The sequence below is a fragment of the Mauremys reevesii genome, linkage group 14, assembly GCF_016161935.1.
Source record: "Mauremys reevesii isolate NIE-2019 linkage group 14, ASM1616193v1, whole genome shotgun sequence".
In the NCBI taxonomy this organism is placed as follows: domain Eukaryota; kingdom Metazoa; phylum Chordata; order Testudines; family Geoemydidae; genus Mauremys; species Mauremys reevesii.
The window spans coordinates 30,268,670-30,284,392 of NC_052636.1; the positions used below are offsets into that span (position 1 = coordinate 30,268,670).

The window sequence follows — 15,723 nt, forward strand, 5'->3', positions numbered from 1 at the left end:
CTCGCTGGAGCTGGCTCCAGTGGCTGAAGTTGCCTCTGTCTCTGCTTCACCCCGGGTGCGGGGGCGGGGGCGGGATCGGGATAAAGAGAAGAGATGGGCCCAGGGTGTGAAAGCAGAATCAGGGGGCAGGGAAAGAAGGACTGTTTGGAAAGGTGGGTTTTTTGCGGGGTGATCCAGATGGAGTCAGAAGAAGTTGGGCAGCAGAGGCTCGGGGAAATTGAGGGGAACCCCCTGGGTGTCCCAGTCTTGGCCAGGGTTTATACAGCACCTAGCGCAATATGGGGTCCCAGAGACGTAACTAGCTATTTTTACACCCAAGGCAAGAATATAAAATTGCGCCCCCTGCTTTGCCATCCAGCCCCCTTGAAACACCTCCCCAGCACCACCCATCCCTGTGGAAACAACCCCGCCCCAGCGCTGCCCACCCCACAGAAACAAACCCTCCTTCCCCAGCGCTGCCCCACTGAAACAGCTGTGGGCCGAAAAGGAAGGTTTGGGGGAGGGAGAAGAAACGGCCCCCGTAGGGTGACCAGATCTCACCGTCACACCCCTCTTCACCCCCTAGCCCCTCACTGGCCTGCTGCATCTCCTGCTAGTCAGTCCCCCACCCACCACTCGCCTCCTTTCACCTCCTCCCTCCCCTGCCAGAAACCCCCCTGCCCGCCCCAAGAGCCCCTGCTGGCTCACTGCTCACCTCTGTGCCCACCTGCCACTTGCCCACCCGCTCGCCCACCTGCTCCCCACTTGCCCCCTCACCCCCCCAAGTATAAAGCCTCATTCACAGACCCAAGGGTCACTATATCACTGCACACAGCAGTCACTCAGTGCGGTTGTAGATAAATCTCTGCATTACGCATTTTTATATAACTTGTCTATGACTTTGTATTGAACCTTGGTAATATGTTATAGGGGGCCCCTAAGGTAGTGTAATTAAGGTAACAGAAAAATGTCTTTTTGCTAGAAGTAGAATAAGATCTTCCCCCCCCCCCGTGGTAATCCGTCGCCCTGTGGAGTGAATGAGGTGGGACTGAGGAAGGCAGCACCTCCAGACAGCTGCACCCCTTGGAGAGGGGCTGGGAGCCCGACCAAGGCCAATCAGACTTGGCAAGTGGGCTGGCTAGAGAAGAGCCGACACACTGATGGCCGCGGGGGTTAGGAGCAAGCACCTTCCTGTGGGAACCCCCTCTGTGCAGCACTGGGACAACCCCCAGCCCAGAGAAAAGCAGCAAAAAGCACCAAGAGACACTGTCCCAGATTTTGAATCTGGGAGATTTGCCCCTCTCCATCCACCGACTCGCTACTTACCTCCTCACTCCCTCCTCCCCCGGTATAAAGCCTCATTCAAAGACCCAGGGGTCACTATATTAATGCACACAGCAGTCAATCACTGCAGTACCAAAAATTAAAATACTGAAAATGGATGCTCCCCTCCATCCGACTCGCCATTCGCCTCCTCACCCCTCCTCCAAGTATCTGGGTCAGCAGGTTTGTAGAAATTTTGGTGGTGCCCAGAACACTCAGAGCCTGCCCCCCCCCCGCGAACTCTGCCCCCCACCTGCCTAAGGCTCTGCAAGGGAGTTTGGGTGGGGGGAGGAGGTCTGGGGTGCAGGCCCTGGTTGGGGCAGTGGTTTGAGGTATAAGATGGTTGAGAGATCGGGGTCTGGGATGGAGTTGGGTACAGGCTCTGGAATGCAGCTTGGGTGCTGGGTGCAGGCTCTGGGCTGGGGCACAGGGTGGGGGTGCAGGATGGGTGGATGCAAGGGCAGCTATAGGCACCAGCAAAGCAAGCAGGTGCTTGGAGCAGCCCATTTGCAGGGGCAGCAGCTGGCAGGAATCCAGCCTGGGAGCTGATAACCAACAGAAGCAGCAAAGAATCCTGTGGCACCTTATAGACTAACAGATGTTTTGTAGCATGAGCTTTCGTGGGTGAATACCCACTTCATCGGATGCATGTAGTGGAAATTTCCAGGGGCAGGTATATATATGCAAGCAAGAAGCAGGCTGGAGATAACGAAGTTAGTTCAATCAGGGAGGATGAGGCTCTCTTCTAGCAGTTGAGGTGTGAAAACCAAGGGAGGAGAAACTGGACTCTTTGCTGCTTCTACTAAAGACAGTGAAGCAACAGTGAATTATATCAGTTTAATTTCTGTCCCACTGTTTTATTCTTATACATCTGAATACTGTAAAGGAAAACATTTTTAATACAAATGGCAAATTTCTAAAATAGCAAAGGACCCAATAAAGCCTATTTATAATCATAGACTTTCTGTAACCGAAGGGGCGAATTTTTAATATGGTAGAGTCTTCAGTAAACTTTTAATCATCACAATTATTGAAATATTTGGAAACAGAAATGTATAAGATTTTTTTTTTTTAAATTCCAAAATCAAACTGTAAACTATAGATAGAGAGGTTTGAGTTTAATGTCTTTGTTCATAACCTGAAATCACCATGACCTTAAATCTAATTCCAAATGATCAAAATCCAATTTCATCCTTCTTTTTCTTGCTGGTATAGGTCTCTCATATGGCCTTTTTCTGAACTAGATAATATTGCCATTACTGATGATCAAGCAGATATTCTTTCCAGTGAGAGACCAAGCTTTTAACATTTAGTCGTGAAGTGCACTCTGGAAACCCTATGGCTAGTCCCTGAGATGTCAAGTTATGAAGTTCATCTTCCATCATTTTTGGGAGATGAAATAATGAAGCTTAAACTTACATGAAAAAGCATATGGGAGAGGAGGGAATTTGCATTATTAGATACCATCTCTTTGAGCTTGTGAAGCACTACTGACACGGTACATGCACAACAATTTTGCAAACAAAGCTGATGATTATAAAATGTATAGTTAATAAATGTCATTCCTTAAAAAAAGTTACTGTTAAGACTGCTTAAATAGGTAGCATTCCCAGTTGCTCCTAATGTAGCATACACCTACTGGATATTATCTAGATTTACTCTCTTCTTTGGCTTTGCCTTTATTGTTAACTTAAATAATAACAAAACTAAACCTCAATCTGAGCTCCCTCCAAAGGTTTGCTGTTGGAGCCCTGGGAGCTGTAGTTCCTTGGTTAGCTCCCTACCTATAGAGCCAGCCCTGGAGCAGGGAAAGAACTACATTTCCCAGCATTCCCTTGGCTGCTATCAACAGGAAAGGAAGGGGGAGGGAGTATGGTAGCTAAAACCTCATGCTGCACCTTGCTGTAAATGGAGAGGGGGGTGGCGCTGTGAATGGGGAACAAGTGTGCCCAAGGAATAGAAAGCTTTGGCCCAGAAGCAGCAAAATTCATCAAACATAGAACTGGTTCTGACTTATTTACTTGGTCTTAAAAGAGAGCAAGGACCTGAGTCTCCTCCTTATCAATAACTCCCTGCTCAGCCAATCAGGGTAGAGACTGAGGACGAGAGGCTGAGGGTTCTCACCAGAGAGCCCAAAGGATGGCCCAGGTCACTGGTGGGGGTCACTGCCCGAGCACTATTTCAGCCCCATATTTTTGGGTGGACCTCCCACAGTGGGAGCTGCAGAGCCCTCCCCCGCAACACACACACACACACACACCCCTCTCTCTCTCTCTCTCTCTCCCAGCATTGGAAGAACAGGAGAAAGGACAAAAGAAGCAAGACACGAAGAGAAAGGAGGGAGGGAGGGAAGGAGGAAAAGGTGAAACAAAAAGGACAAACCCTAATGTCCCCAGTGATTCTAAGGGACAAAATCCCAGGTGCGCAATAAAATTCTGCCTCCTTAAGCTCATGTTTTCCATGCCTGGAATTCAACTGTCACCACATGGATCAGACTGAACAGGTTTCAAACCTCCAGGAGGCTCTTACCTTCTAAACAGGGACATCTGTTTTCCAGTAAAATCACTAAAAGGGAAGGAGAAAACTCGAAAGAGGTTCCTCCTGGCGCTCACGTCCGTGAACCCGAATACTCTCTCAGTCCTCAGAGAGAGACCTGGAGAAGGAGACTTGCTGCAGCAAAGCCACAGGGGTCTCTGAGGTTTCCCTGGCCCCTCGCCCCTGTCCTGCCTGGCTGATGTCAGCATCTCTCTGTGAGGTCACCACCTCCCCACCACCTTGGACCAATAATCTGAGATCCTGCCAAAGGCCTTTGTGATGTCACTGCCGCACCCCTCCCTTGCTGGGCTAATGTCCTGCCCCTGGCCAGGCACTTTGCAGGTTTGAGCTACTCCCTGTGGTCACCCCACTCCAGGAGCGTTCGTTCTAGGCAGCAAGCCGGCTAGACAGGGAAACATCAGACGCTGCTCCCAATGCTACACTCAGTTTTTCAGAAATTAGTCGACTTTATGGCCAGATGAGACCATTAGAGAATCTAATCTGACCCCCTGCATATCACAGGCCTCCTGTAAACACAAGAGCTACTTTGGGGGCAAACACATTCCAGAAAGGCATCTAGTCTTCATGAAATGACATCAGGAGATGGAGAATCAGCCACTTTCCCTGGTAGCATGTTCCTGTAGTGAATCATCCCCGCTGTTGAATATTTGTGCCTTAGTTGTAATCTGAATTTGTCTCTTTTCACCTTCCAGCCGTTGGGTCTTGTTATTCCTTTCTCTGCTATTTTAAAGAGTCCTTTAATATCCAATCTTTTCTCTCCATTAAGGCACTTCAGCACTTCAATGAAGTCACCTTTCAATCTTCTTTTGATCAGCTAAACAGGTTGAGCTCTTTCAATAGCTCACTAGAAGGCATTTTTCTCCAGGCCTCAGAACATTTGGTGGCTCTTTGCTGCCCCAAACTCTAATTTCACAACATCTTTTTCAAATGTGGACACCAAAACTGGAGGCAGTATTCCAGTATCAGTCTCACTGATGCCGTGTCACCTCCTGTGACGTTATTGACATAATCTGTAACTGTATAGATCACCGTTGCGACCACTGTTCTATATTTGCAGCCAATATTGTATAAAGGCTGTTGTGTAAGGGGTCTATGGAGAGGTTCTGATTGGCTGATAATGATGCTATCTCTAGATGTGTATCATTTTTGTAGTTGACATTATGAATATTGGTTCTATGCTGCCCGTATTTCAAACTTGTGCTCTGCTTCTGGGGAACATCCCAGACAAGTTGGTGTCAGTTCTGCCTAGCCGGCTTGATGCAGGTTAGGCAAATGTGAGAACCACTACACTACAGAAACTCCATTACAGTGCACTGCCCTGCCCTGCCCTCAAATTCCCTGCACTTTGGTGGTGCTCACCCTGGCACACACTGATGGGCGAACCTGGAGAAACTGGCAGCAGCTCCTTGATGGGTCAGCTGGAAGAGCAGAGGACTGGAGCCAGGGATCAGGAAGTCATCCTTACATCACCTTTGTGACTCTAGCTTGAAGGGGAGCTTGTTTTTCTTCCCCTTGCTGAGAAGCAGCAAGAGAAGAAAGAAAGGTCAGGTGAGCCAACTGGGTGCAGAAGCCAATGCTGCCTTTTCCTGCAGTGAAGCCCAAAATGAGGGTCTTGCATTGAGTAGAGGGAGTGCTGTGCTTCCAGGAAAGAGCCCACTGCTGCATGAAGAGGGATGAAACAGTCTGCTGAAGCCTGGGATTGAACCAGGGACCTTTAGATCTTCAGTCTAACGCTCTCCCAACTGAGCTACTTCAGCACTTGCAGGGGCCCTTTTTGGGCTGCTGCTTCTCACCTTGAAGTTTATTCTCCATAAACCATCTCTCCAGTCAACAATGGCCAATGCAAGATGGACATTGCTCGCTATTTTAGCCCTTGGAAACGTCATCAACTAGTCTCTGGATCTCTCAAATGCTGTGCTTCAGTTCAGGGGGGAAAGGCAAGAGAAGCGACCTTTGAACAAAGGGCCTGGGGTTAACATCCTAACGCTGTCTGTCTCCGACTGTACCACTATTTAATACCAGCCCACCCTGTGCTGGTGAGGGCTCCATTGCTAGATGTTAGTACATTTCAGTTACTGTCAAAATTAAAAGTTTCTATATGCTTAGAAGAAATGATTTTTTCATTTGCTTATATACGGCATGAATAAATACAGATTTACACATCCTAGCATGAACATTTATTGTCTTATATGATAGAGAAAATCATGCCTCCAGATTGTGCATCAAAATAATGAAATGAGCTACAAATGCAATAAAAATAAGGTATTCAATGGTTTAACATATGGAGCGGGGCTGGGGGGTTCCGAAGACACGTCTTGCCTGGGACGCTACTTGGTCTAGGGGAGGCCCCGTCAGGGAAAGCAGGAGTTAGTCTCGCACGCCTATATCCAGGCTGTAATCTGTGGGCGCCCTGCTCTGGGGGAGGGATCGCAGCAGCCCAGACTCAGGGCTGGAACAGGCCCCGGATTGAGGGGGTGGCTGCAGGGTTTGCAGCGCTCTGATGTCTCAGACAATGTGTCTCTCCCAAAGCCTCAGATCTGCGTCCCCAGAAGGCTCCTGCACTGCCTCCGCTCCTTTCACAGTCTATAGCAAGGAGCAGCAGCAAGGGTCAGGGATGAGCCTTAAGGGACTAGGTGGGGGGGCAGAGGCTTCAGGAGGAAACCCAGCCCCCAGAGCAGAGGGGGATAGGAGGCTTTTTCTCTCTCCTTAGCCACGGGCTATAGCTCCGAGAGCTCTGTGAAATGCCTCCCCACCCACAGCCTGGGGAAGGGGAAGGAGTCCCAGGTTCTAGCTCGATTTGGAGGAGGATCACTGGACCCTAGAACCACTCGCTGCCCTTTCCCAGAGAAACCTGTGATGCCCAGAATGGGGCTGAGATAAATGCTGACAGGAGTCAGGAATTGCTCCCCTGGAATAGCAGCAGGATTGGGCAGCTGGAAATCTCCCCAAAGGAGCTGAAGCCTTGGTGGGTCAGACATAGATGCCCCAGGTACTGCATGGGGGGCTTAGGTTTGTTTCTGGACAAGAGCAGTGAGAGTTTTATTGCCTCAACATTTCAGTAGAAAAATTCAGACCCAAAGTGTGTGTGGTGGGGAGGTCGATAGCGGTTTCTTTGGGTTTGATTTAGTTTGTTTTCTCATTCTCGTTGTAAAAGCCCTGGATCATTTTGATGGGAACAATGTTTGTGGAAGGCCAAGGACAAGTAAGAAAAGTAAAAAATCTGTGTAGGAGTGAGGGGTCTCTGTGTGCCAGGGCAGTGGTGGAGATTTTCATGGGGTGGGGTTAGGGGATAACCGAGAGGCTTTGGGGGGAACACAGGGGGATGTTTTGCAGTTTAACCTCCCCACTTTCCTGTGCTGCTGCCCAGCTCAGACCCCACTGACACCCCTGTGACGAAGTGGGAATTTTCTGGATGTTTTGTTTGCAGCTTGTGTGTACCTCAGTTTCCCCTATTTGTTGCACGATTATCTAGGTTAAAGGTCCAAAATGTGGGGTGCCCCCTGCCAGGGGGATGGAGTAACATTCAGGGGGATGCAACTGGGCCAGGCCAGCCCCCATGGGGGTGGGGAGGAGGAGCCACCCAGCTCCACTCTTGGCTCCAGCCCCAGCTCTGGCCCCTGCCTCAGCCCCCTTACTCCTGTCTGTGTCCCTTCCCCCTTAGCTGCGGCCCCACTCTCAGCCATGACTCGGGGGGAGCATGGACGGGGTGGGGGCATGACCCTGAAGTGTTTTGGGACCACGGATCTCGGTGGTGGGACAAGGGGGTTAAATCTTGGCAGAGACCCCCAAAGGGCAGGTGTGGCTGCTGTCTGGCTGCCTGGGCCCAGACAATGGCCACAAATTCTGTCTCCTAGCAACCGATGGCCGGGGCGCACCTGCTGCAAGAGGCCAGCTGGCTGGGAGGAGTCGGAGAACAAAGAACGAGCTGGAGGCCAGGTGAGCAGGTTGCCAGGGAAACAGGACAGAGGACAGATGAGGTGCAAAGGGCCTGGCTGAGTCGGGCTGTTGGGAGCAAGGAGTCTGCTGGGTTGGGGACTCGAGGGGAGAGCCCAGGCTCTGAGTTCGGGGTCTCCCCAAGATGGACGTTGCTGAATCTTCCTGCTTCCTGTGCGAACACAGAACTTTCCCAGGCTGGATCCCAGACCCCTAACAAACCTTCTGTTGTACAGCGCTGGCTGAGAGTCACTGGGGACTGTGGAAGTTGGGGTGCAGGACTCCCCTTCGGGGGAGGGGGGTGAGGCTTTCCAAGGTGTCCGATTCAGGTGGACTCACTGCAGGAAGCTCCTGGTGTGGACCAGGGAGGCTGAAAGGTCCAAGGTCAGTCCCAGGAGGGGCTGAAGCCAAGGAGGCTTCCCCCAGTGAGGGCGTCCCCTGGGGGGGTCACACTGAGGAGGCTCCTGCCTGGGTTTGACTCCGAGCTGTTCCAGAGCACGGAGCCTGTGTGCCCATCACAGCCCCCCAGCATGTGACCTACAGGCTCCACTCTGGCAAAGCTCCCTGTAAATCAGAGACAAACTGCCCCCTTCTCCCAGTTAATCTCCCCTGCAGAGAACCCAGAGCAGCTCCTGCCTCGCTGGGTCTCCTGCCAGCCACAGCTGGCCAAGGAGCTGCCCGAGCCGTTCCCCTGGGTCCCTGTGCAGGGGCAGCGTCAGTTCCGACCTCACGAGTACAGTGGTGACGCTCCCTGCCTGTCACGGGGGGGACGAGGGCTTGATTCCCTGAGGAGAAAGCTGGGATTGTGACACCCGTGTATGTCTGCAGTGCAATTAAACCCCACAGCTGGCCCAGGCCGGCTGACTCGGGCTTGCCAGGCTCGGGATCCAGGGGCTGGAGCCCGACCACGGGGACCCTCCCCCCTCGCTAGGTTCAGTGGCCGATATACTGAAGATGAGTTGGTAAGTGGGGAATGTGCACTGGGTGCTGCCACTGGACAGACACTTCCCAGCAGGAGCCCCACCCAGTGAATGTGATCTACTCTAAAAACATGTGATGAAGGAAAGTCAGCCTGGGGCTCCGGATTTATCATCTCGTACCGACTCGATTCAACTTGCTCAGGTTAGAAAGAAAGATTTTTTTTTATCGCGAGCCTGAAAATTGCCTCCAGTGTGAAAGTCAGAGCTGGATTATTTCACGCTCACGCACCCGTATCACTATTGAAGGAGTAAAGGAACGTGCAAACCAATGAAGCCTTAACATGTCATTTGCATCCTCAAGCCTGTCCCTGTGGCAGGATCTCAAGGACAGACAGAAATGTTACCCGGTGTCAGGAGGAGAGAGGAAAGCACTTCCCCTCATGTATTTCCCCAGGCTGTTGTGCAAGGCAGCAGAGGCGCTTTATGGCATTTTCTGTCACTGATTTTTTTCATGTTGGTGTGGGAGGAAAGACTTAGACCTGCCCACTTTGTGACCCTGTGAATGTGAAGTGAGCAGATGATGAGTTAACAGTGATGCTGTTGCACAGGGTTTGATTGAAATTAGAAAACAAAAAGCCCTTAAAGTGGAACTCTTGGGTGAATAGAATGAGCTGATTTATAGTCAACCTTGAAAGGCAATAGACTGTTACATTGGGCAGAACAGCCTGGTTTGGTTGGTTGGTTGTTTTCCCTGATAAATTGCAGAGCGTTCAGAGAAGAGCCACAGGAATGATTAAAGGCTTGAGCAGGCAGAGAAGTTTAAAAACAAACCAAACCTTTCCTGCTCCTGCCGGCTGTGACTGCTGAGGACATTTTCCTTCTCTACTCTAGGGTCTCTCTTCTGCCAGATTCTCAGCAAGTCAGGCCCCCTGCAGACTATGGCAGAGCAGTTTGGTATGAAGCTGCAGGACTCACAATGTAAGAGTGCAGCTGCTGTAGCACCTTGACTGACCATGGGCTAAATCCTGCAGCCCAGGCAGCCCAGGATAACCTCCCACTGGTGGTGATGGGAATTTAGCCTTTGTAACGATCTGCTAGTACCTGAGGTCTCAGATGTGAATTAAACTGGGGGCAGACACAGCTCTGTCCAAACAAGTGAAGGATGTAAGTGAAAGAGCAAAGCTGGCCCTGGGGAGCTGCTGCAGTCCCATCACCACAGCTGGAAGGGATCAGATGGAAAACACCTGGAGCAGCACCGAGAAAAGGAAGTTTGTCAGTGAGATCAGTAGCAATAAATGTGAACTGAAGGAGTGCTTTCTCCTCTGTGCCGACAGGTTTGAATTGAGTTACTTTACTATGCGATAAAGCTTTACAATATCCTGCTCTAATTTCAGGATGGGTCTGTAACCATAATTAGTCTCTGTAGAAGTGGGACTTTCAAAATTCCCAAGGAATTTAAGGGGTGGGGTTCACGGTTGGTCACCTGAGGGAGTGCAGTAGAGTTCAAACCAAAGACCAGAGAGGCGAGAACAGGGATTGTGGGACACCTCCCGGAGGCCAATCACAGCACTGTAATCGACCAGGGTGTCTACACTGGCACCACGGGGCTGTAGTCCCGGTGCAGAAAGCTGTACGCCTCTCGTTGGGAATCCCTCTGATTTACTGTTTTTACAGAGGGTGAAATGACAATTTTTCCTATCCTTGCCCTGTTCCTGCTCTTTGTATTAGTTCAATATATTTTAAGTGAGAAAAATGGTAGAAAAAAATATCTGCTCTCCAACACAACTTGAAGCAACATCAGAGCAACTGGGAATGAAACAATTTATTTCCAAAAGGGGAACTCGATGACTAACAATGGCTTTGAAATGGGGGAACAGTATAACCGTGATGCTCAGGGTTTGTTTAGACTAGGAAAAGTGATGGAATTTAGGTCAGTTGAAGGGGAAAGCTAATGCCAACCACTGCACCTGGGCATCTGTTCTACAACTATAATTGTCTTTTTACATCAAGATCACTAACTTGAGCAGACAACGCCATGTACAGCCCTAGTGGATGTAAGGCACAGATACTTTTTGCCTCAGTGTACCTTGTTGGGATCAAACCTCCAGGAGCTGATGAACATTCCTGGCTCAAAAGGAAAGGAGGTGATAGAAAAGATCACAGGACTGACCCCAAAGAAGGGTGAGCTGCAAAAGGCAGAAGCAGGTAACTCATCTGGTGGAGCTGAGAGACCACGGTGAAGATGGTGCAAAAATCACTACGTGGGAATTAGGAAATGTGATTTTTTTTTTAAATTTTGCCCAGCCCTAGTCAAGGGATTTATTACAGTTCTCTCTCATGTGGATTTTCTGATGTCTAATAAGGTCTGAGTTCTGATTGAAGCTTTTTCTGCACTCAGAGCACGTGTAGGGCGTCTCCCCTGTGTGGATTCTCTGATGTCTAATAAGGGTAGAGAGCCGATTGAAGCTTTTCCCACACTCAGAACATTTGTAGGGCGTCTCCCCTGTGTGGATTCTCTGATGTCTGATAAGGTCTGAGTTCTGATTGAAGTTTTTCCTGCATGCAGCGCACGTGTAGGGCTTCTCCCCTGTGTGGATTCTCTGATGTCTAATAAGGGTAGAGAGCCGATTGAAGCTTTTCCCGCACTCAGAACATTTGTAGGGCGTCTCCCCTGTGTGGATTCTCCTGTGTGTACTCAGGACAGAGCTCTGACTGAAGCTTTTCCCGCACTCAGAGCATGTGTAGGGCGTCTCCCCTGTGTGGATTCTCTGATGTCTAATAAGGGTAGAGCGCTGATTGAAGCTTTTCCCACACTCAGAACATTTGTAGAGCGTCTCCCCTGTGTGGATTCTCTGATGTCTGATAAGGGCAGAGCTCCAATTGAAGCTTTTCCCGCACTCATGGCACATGTGGCGTGTCTCTTCCAAGTTAATTCTGTCACTTGTTATAAGGTCTGAGTGGCTACTAAAGTTTTCCTCTGGCCTCTGCTGAGTCTCACAGGCTTTTGTTTTTTCTGCGAGTGGACAACTCCCAGAAACATTCCCTTTGGATCTTCCTGATAAAGTTCCATGTGGTTCTCCTTGCTCAGCATCTTCCTGCTGGGGTTTCTCCTCCTCATTCTGACTCACCATCCCATCACCTGATGGGAGACAGAGAGAATCCAGACACAGGTCACTCCCTTTGCCGGAAAGAAAGAAAATCTCAGAGAGAGGAATGGTAAAAGGGATGAACAATCCAAAATAAGTGTGGGAGAGATCAAACCTATCAGGTGCTGATTTTCCCCAAACCCTTCCACAGAAGAGAGGAAGGGATCAGTTTTGGTCTGCATCTCACAAGAACACTCGGGGGAAAGTGAGACTGGGGAGGGACCTGCTGCCAGTTGTCACTCATGGCTTCCCTCCTATTCTGACTGACATCTGCCATAATGATTCCACATCTGCAGGGAACAATCCTGAACTTGGAGAGCTCACAGGATCTTTGTAGGGCATCCCGAATGTTTCCTGCATTCCCACACAGTTTTTGAGTTGGTTTAACCAATTCCTCACCTGTGAAGGCAGCTCTTGGAAGCAGTTCTTTCTCAGAGTCCTGGAGGTCTGGGACCCACGGCTGTTCCCCTCGTTCCATCTGTGAGATCACATCAGGTTTGGAATTTGGAAACCCTACTGCAGGTAAAGAAAACGAGGGAGGTCAGTGAAATTTGTGGGATACTTGTCACAAAGAATATTCCATGGTTTTAACCCCAGCTCATTTTTAAGCAGTAACATCCCAAGGCCAGCTTCCTTGGCTCAAAGTGGCAGGAGAGTTATTATGATTATAAATCATATGCATTACCTTAGTGCCTAAGGACCGACTAACAGTGGGTCCCCATTGTGCTCGGCAAAGTACAAACAGAGAACAGTAGATGGCCCATGCCCTGAAGAATTTACAATCTGAATAGACAAGACAGACACAGAATGGGGGAAGGGATAGACCCCACTGTTAAAATAGAAATATTCAGGCCTGCCTGTAAAGTCTATAGTTTAAGAACTTAGGTGTATTTTTTATCACTTAGCTACTTACAGGAGTATGAAAACAAAGTATCAAAATCACTGTCTGTATTTGTAAGGGCCTTCTCCTACTGTGACAGTCTGAGGCCTTGTTCTTAGGCTAAGGCCTTTGGCTAAGCAGCAGGGGCAGCCATAAGCTGGGAAGCGAAGGGTCACATCCTCACATCCCAAACCCGTCACACTGAAAAAGATGGTTACTCACCGTTGTAACTGTTGTTCTTTGAGATGTGTTGCTCATATCCATTCCAGTTAGGTGCGCGCGCCGCGTGCACGCTCGTCGGAAGTTTTTTACCCTAGCAACACTCGGTGGGTCGGCTGGGTGCCCCCTGGAGTGGTGCCGCTATAGCGCCAGATATATACCCCTGCCGACCCGTCCACTCCTCAGTTCCTTCTTGCCGGCTACTCCGACAATGGGGAAGGAGGGCGGGTGCGGAATGGATATGAGCAACACATCTCGAAGAACAACAGTTACAACGGTGAGTAAGCGTCTTTTCTTCTTCGAGTGCTTGCTCATATCCATTCCAGTTAGGTGATTCCCAAGCCTTACCTAGGCGGTGGGGTCGGAGTGAGACGTCGCAGAATGCAAAACTGCTGAGCCAAAGGCTGCATCGTCTCTGGATTGTTGGACCAATGCGTAGTGTGAGGCAAAGGTGTGAATCAATGACCAGGTAGCCGCCCTACATATTTCCTGGATGGGGACATGAGCCAGGAAGGCGGCAGAAGAGGCCTGCGCCCACGTAGAATGGGCAGTGAGATGGCTAGTGGGAACGTGAGCCAGTTCGTAGCACGTTCTGATGCAGGATGTTACCCAAGATGAGATCCGTTGGGAAGAGACCAGCATGCCCTTCATGCGGTCTGCCACTGCTACAAAGAGCTGAGGTGAACGCCGGAAGGGTTTTGTTCTCTCTATATAAAAGGCGAGAGCCCTATGGACATCCAAAGTATGTAGTTGTTGTTCCCGGCGCGATGAGTGCGGCTTCGGGAAAAAAACTGGGAGGAAAATGTCTTGATTGACATGAAAAGCAGACACCACCTTAGGGAGGAAAGAGGGGTGTGGCCGCAGGTGTACCTTGTCCTTATGGAAGACGTATAAGGGGGATCAGCCGTCAAGGCACGAAGCTCCGAGACTCGCCTCGCCGAGGTGATAGCGACGAGGTGATAGCGACCTTTCTTCCAGGAAAGGTACAGCAGGGAACATGTGGCCATAGGCTTGAAGGGGACCCCCATAAGCTTGGTCAACACCAGGTTTAGATCACAGGTGGGGGCTGGGTGATGGACTTGGGGGTACAACCGTTCCAGTCCCTTAAGGAACCTGGAAACCATGGGGTGAGAGAAAATTGAACAGTCACTTTCACCTGGGTGGAAGGCGGAAATAGCTGCCAGATTAACCTTTATAGAAGAGACCGCCAGGCCCTGCTCTTTGAGAGACCAGAGACAATCCAGGATAGTAGGGATGGAAACCTGTCCTGGGACCAAGTTACTCTGATCACACCAGTGCGAGAAACGCTTCGACTTGGCGAGATAAGTCGTCCTGGTGGAAGACTTCCTACTTCCCAAGAGGACCTGTTGTACCGAAGCAGAGCAGCAGAGCTCAGATTGGTTCCACCACGCAGGAGCCATGCAGTGAGATGAAGGGACTGCAGGTCTGGGTGGTGAAGCCTGCCGAAGTCCTGTGTTATGAGGTCCGGCCACAGTGGCAGGGGAATCGGATCCGCCACTGAGAGGTCGAACAACAGGGTGTACCAGTGCTGCCTCGGCCATGCTGGAGCAATGAGGATCAGGTTGGCTCTGTCCCTGCGGAGCTTGAGAAGGACTCTGTGAACAAGGGAAACGGCGGAAAGGCATAAAATAGGTGCCTTGTCCACGGGAGGAGGAATGCGTCTGAGAGGAGCCTGGGGGCGTCCTTGGTAGGAGCAGAACACCTGGCATTTCCTGTTCTCTCGGGAGGCAAAGAGGTCTATGCAGGTAAAGCCCCACCTCCGGAAGACAGAATGGATGATGTCAGGATGGATTGACCATTCGTGAGACAGGAAGGATCTGCTGAGGCGATCTGCCAGAGTGTTCTGGACTCCTGGGAGAAAAGACGCTACCAAATCGATTGAGTGGGCTATGCAAAAGTTCCACAGGTGAGTGGCTTCTTGGCGAAGTAGGAGTAGCACGCCCGCCCTGCTTGTTTATGTAATACATGGTCATCGTGTTGTCTGTGAACACAGATACACAGTGGCCTTGGAGATGGACCCGAAACACCTGGCATGCTAGACGGACTGCCCTCAGCTCCTGCACATTGATATGCAGGGTCAGCTCCTGGGGCAACCAGAGGCCTTGAGTGTGAAGGTTCCCGAGGTGGGCACCCCAACCCAGAGATGATGGGTCTGTGGTTAGTGCCACCGAGGGTTGAGGAGGGTGGAACGGCATCCCTGCGCAAACTACAGTGAGGTCCAGCCACCAAGTGAGGGAGTCGAGAACCGTCCTGGGGATAGTGATCACCGAATCTATATTGTCTCTGTGTGGACGGTATAGAGAAGCAAGCCAGGTTTGGAAGCACCGAAGTCGCAGTCTCACGTACTTGGTCACAAAGGTGCAGGACGCCATGTGACCTAATAGACCGAGGCAGGTGCGCACCGACGTTGTCGGGAAGGATTGAAAACTTCGAATGATCGAAGACATTGACTGAAAACGTGGCAGAGGAAGGCAGGCCCTGGCCAGATTGGAGTCCAGAACTGCTCCAGTAAAGTCTATTCTCTGCGTTGGAGTCAGGGTAGACTTTTCTACATTGATCATGAGGCCGAGCCTCCCAAAGAGGTCTTTGACGACACACAGGTGCTGTGATATTTGCACCTGGGAAGTCCCTCGAATGAGCCAATCGTCGAGGTACGGGTAGACGTGTATTCGATGACGGCGGAGGGAGGCAGCTACAACAGCCATACATTTGGTGAAGACTCTCGGGGCCATAGAAAGACCGAAGG

At 50.5% G+C, this 15,723-nt stretch overlaps 1 protein-coding gene and 1 non-coding gene across 2 annotated transcripts in view; one reads left to right on the forward strand and one right to left on the reverse strand.

The window, feature by feature from the left end:
• LOC120381581 (zinc finger and SCAN domain-containing protein 2-like) overlaps positions 1-15,723 on the forward strand; it is a gene marked incomplete at both ends in the record, with an annotated part of 136,053 nt that overhangs the window by 60,153 nt on the left and 60,177 nt on the right. The gene's annotated exons all lie outside the window — the stretch shown is intronic.
• On the reverse strand, positions 5,543-5,615 carry TRNAF-GAA. The gene has a single exon. It is a non-coding gene; the product is annotated as a tRNA-Phe (tRNA).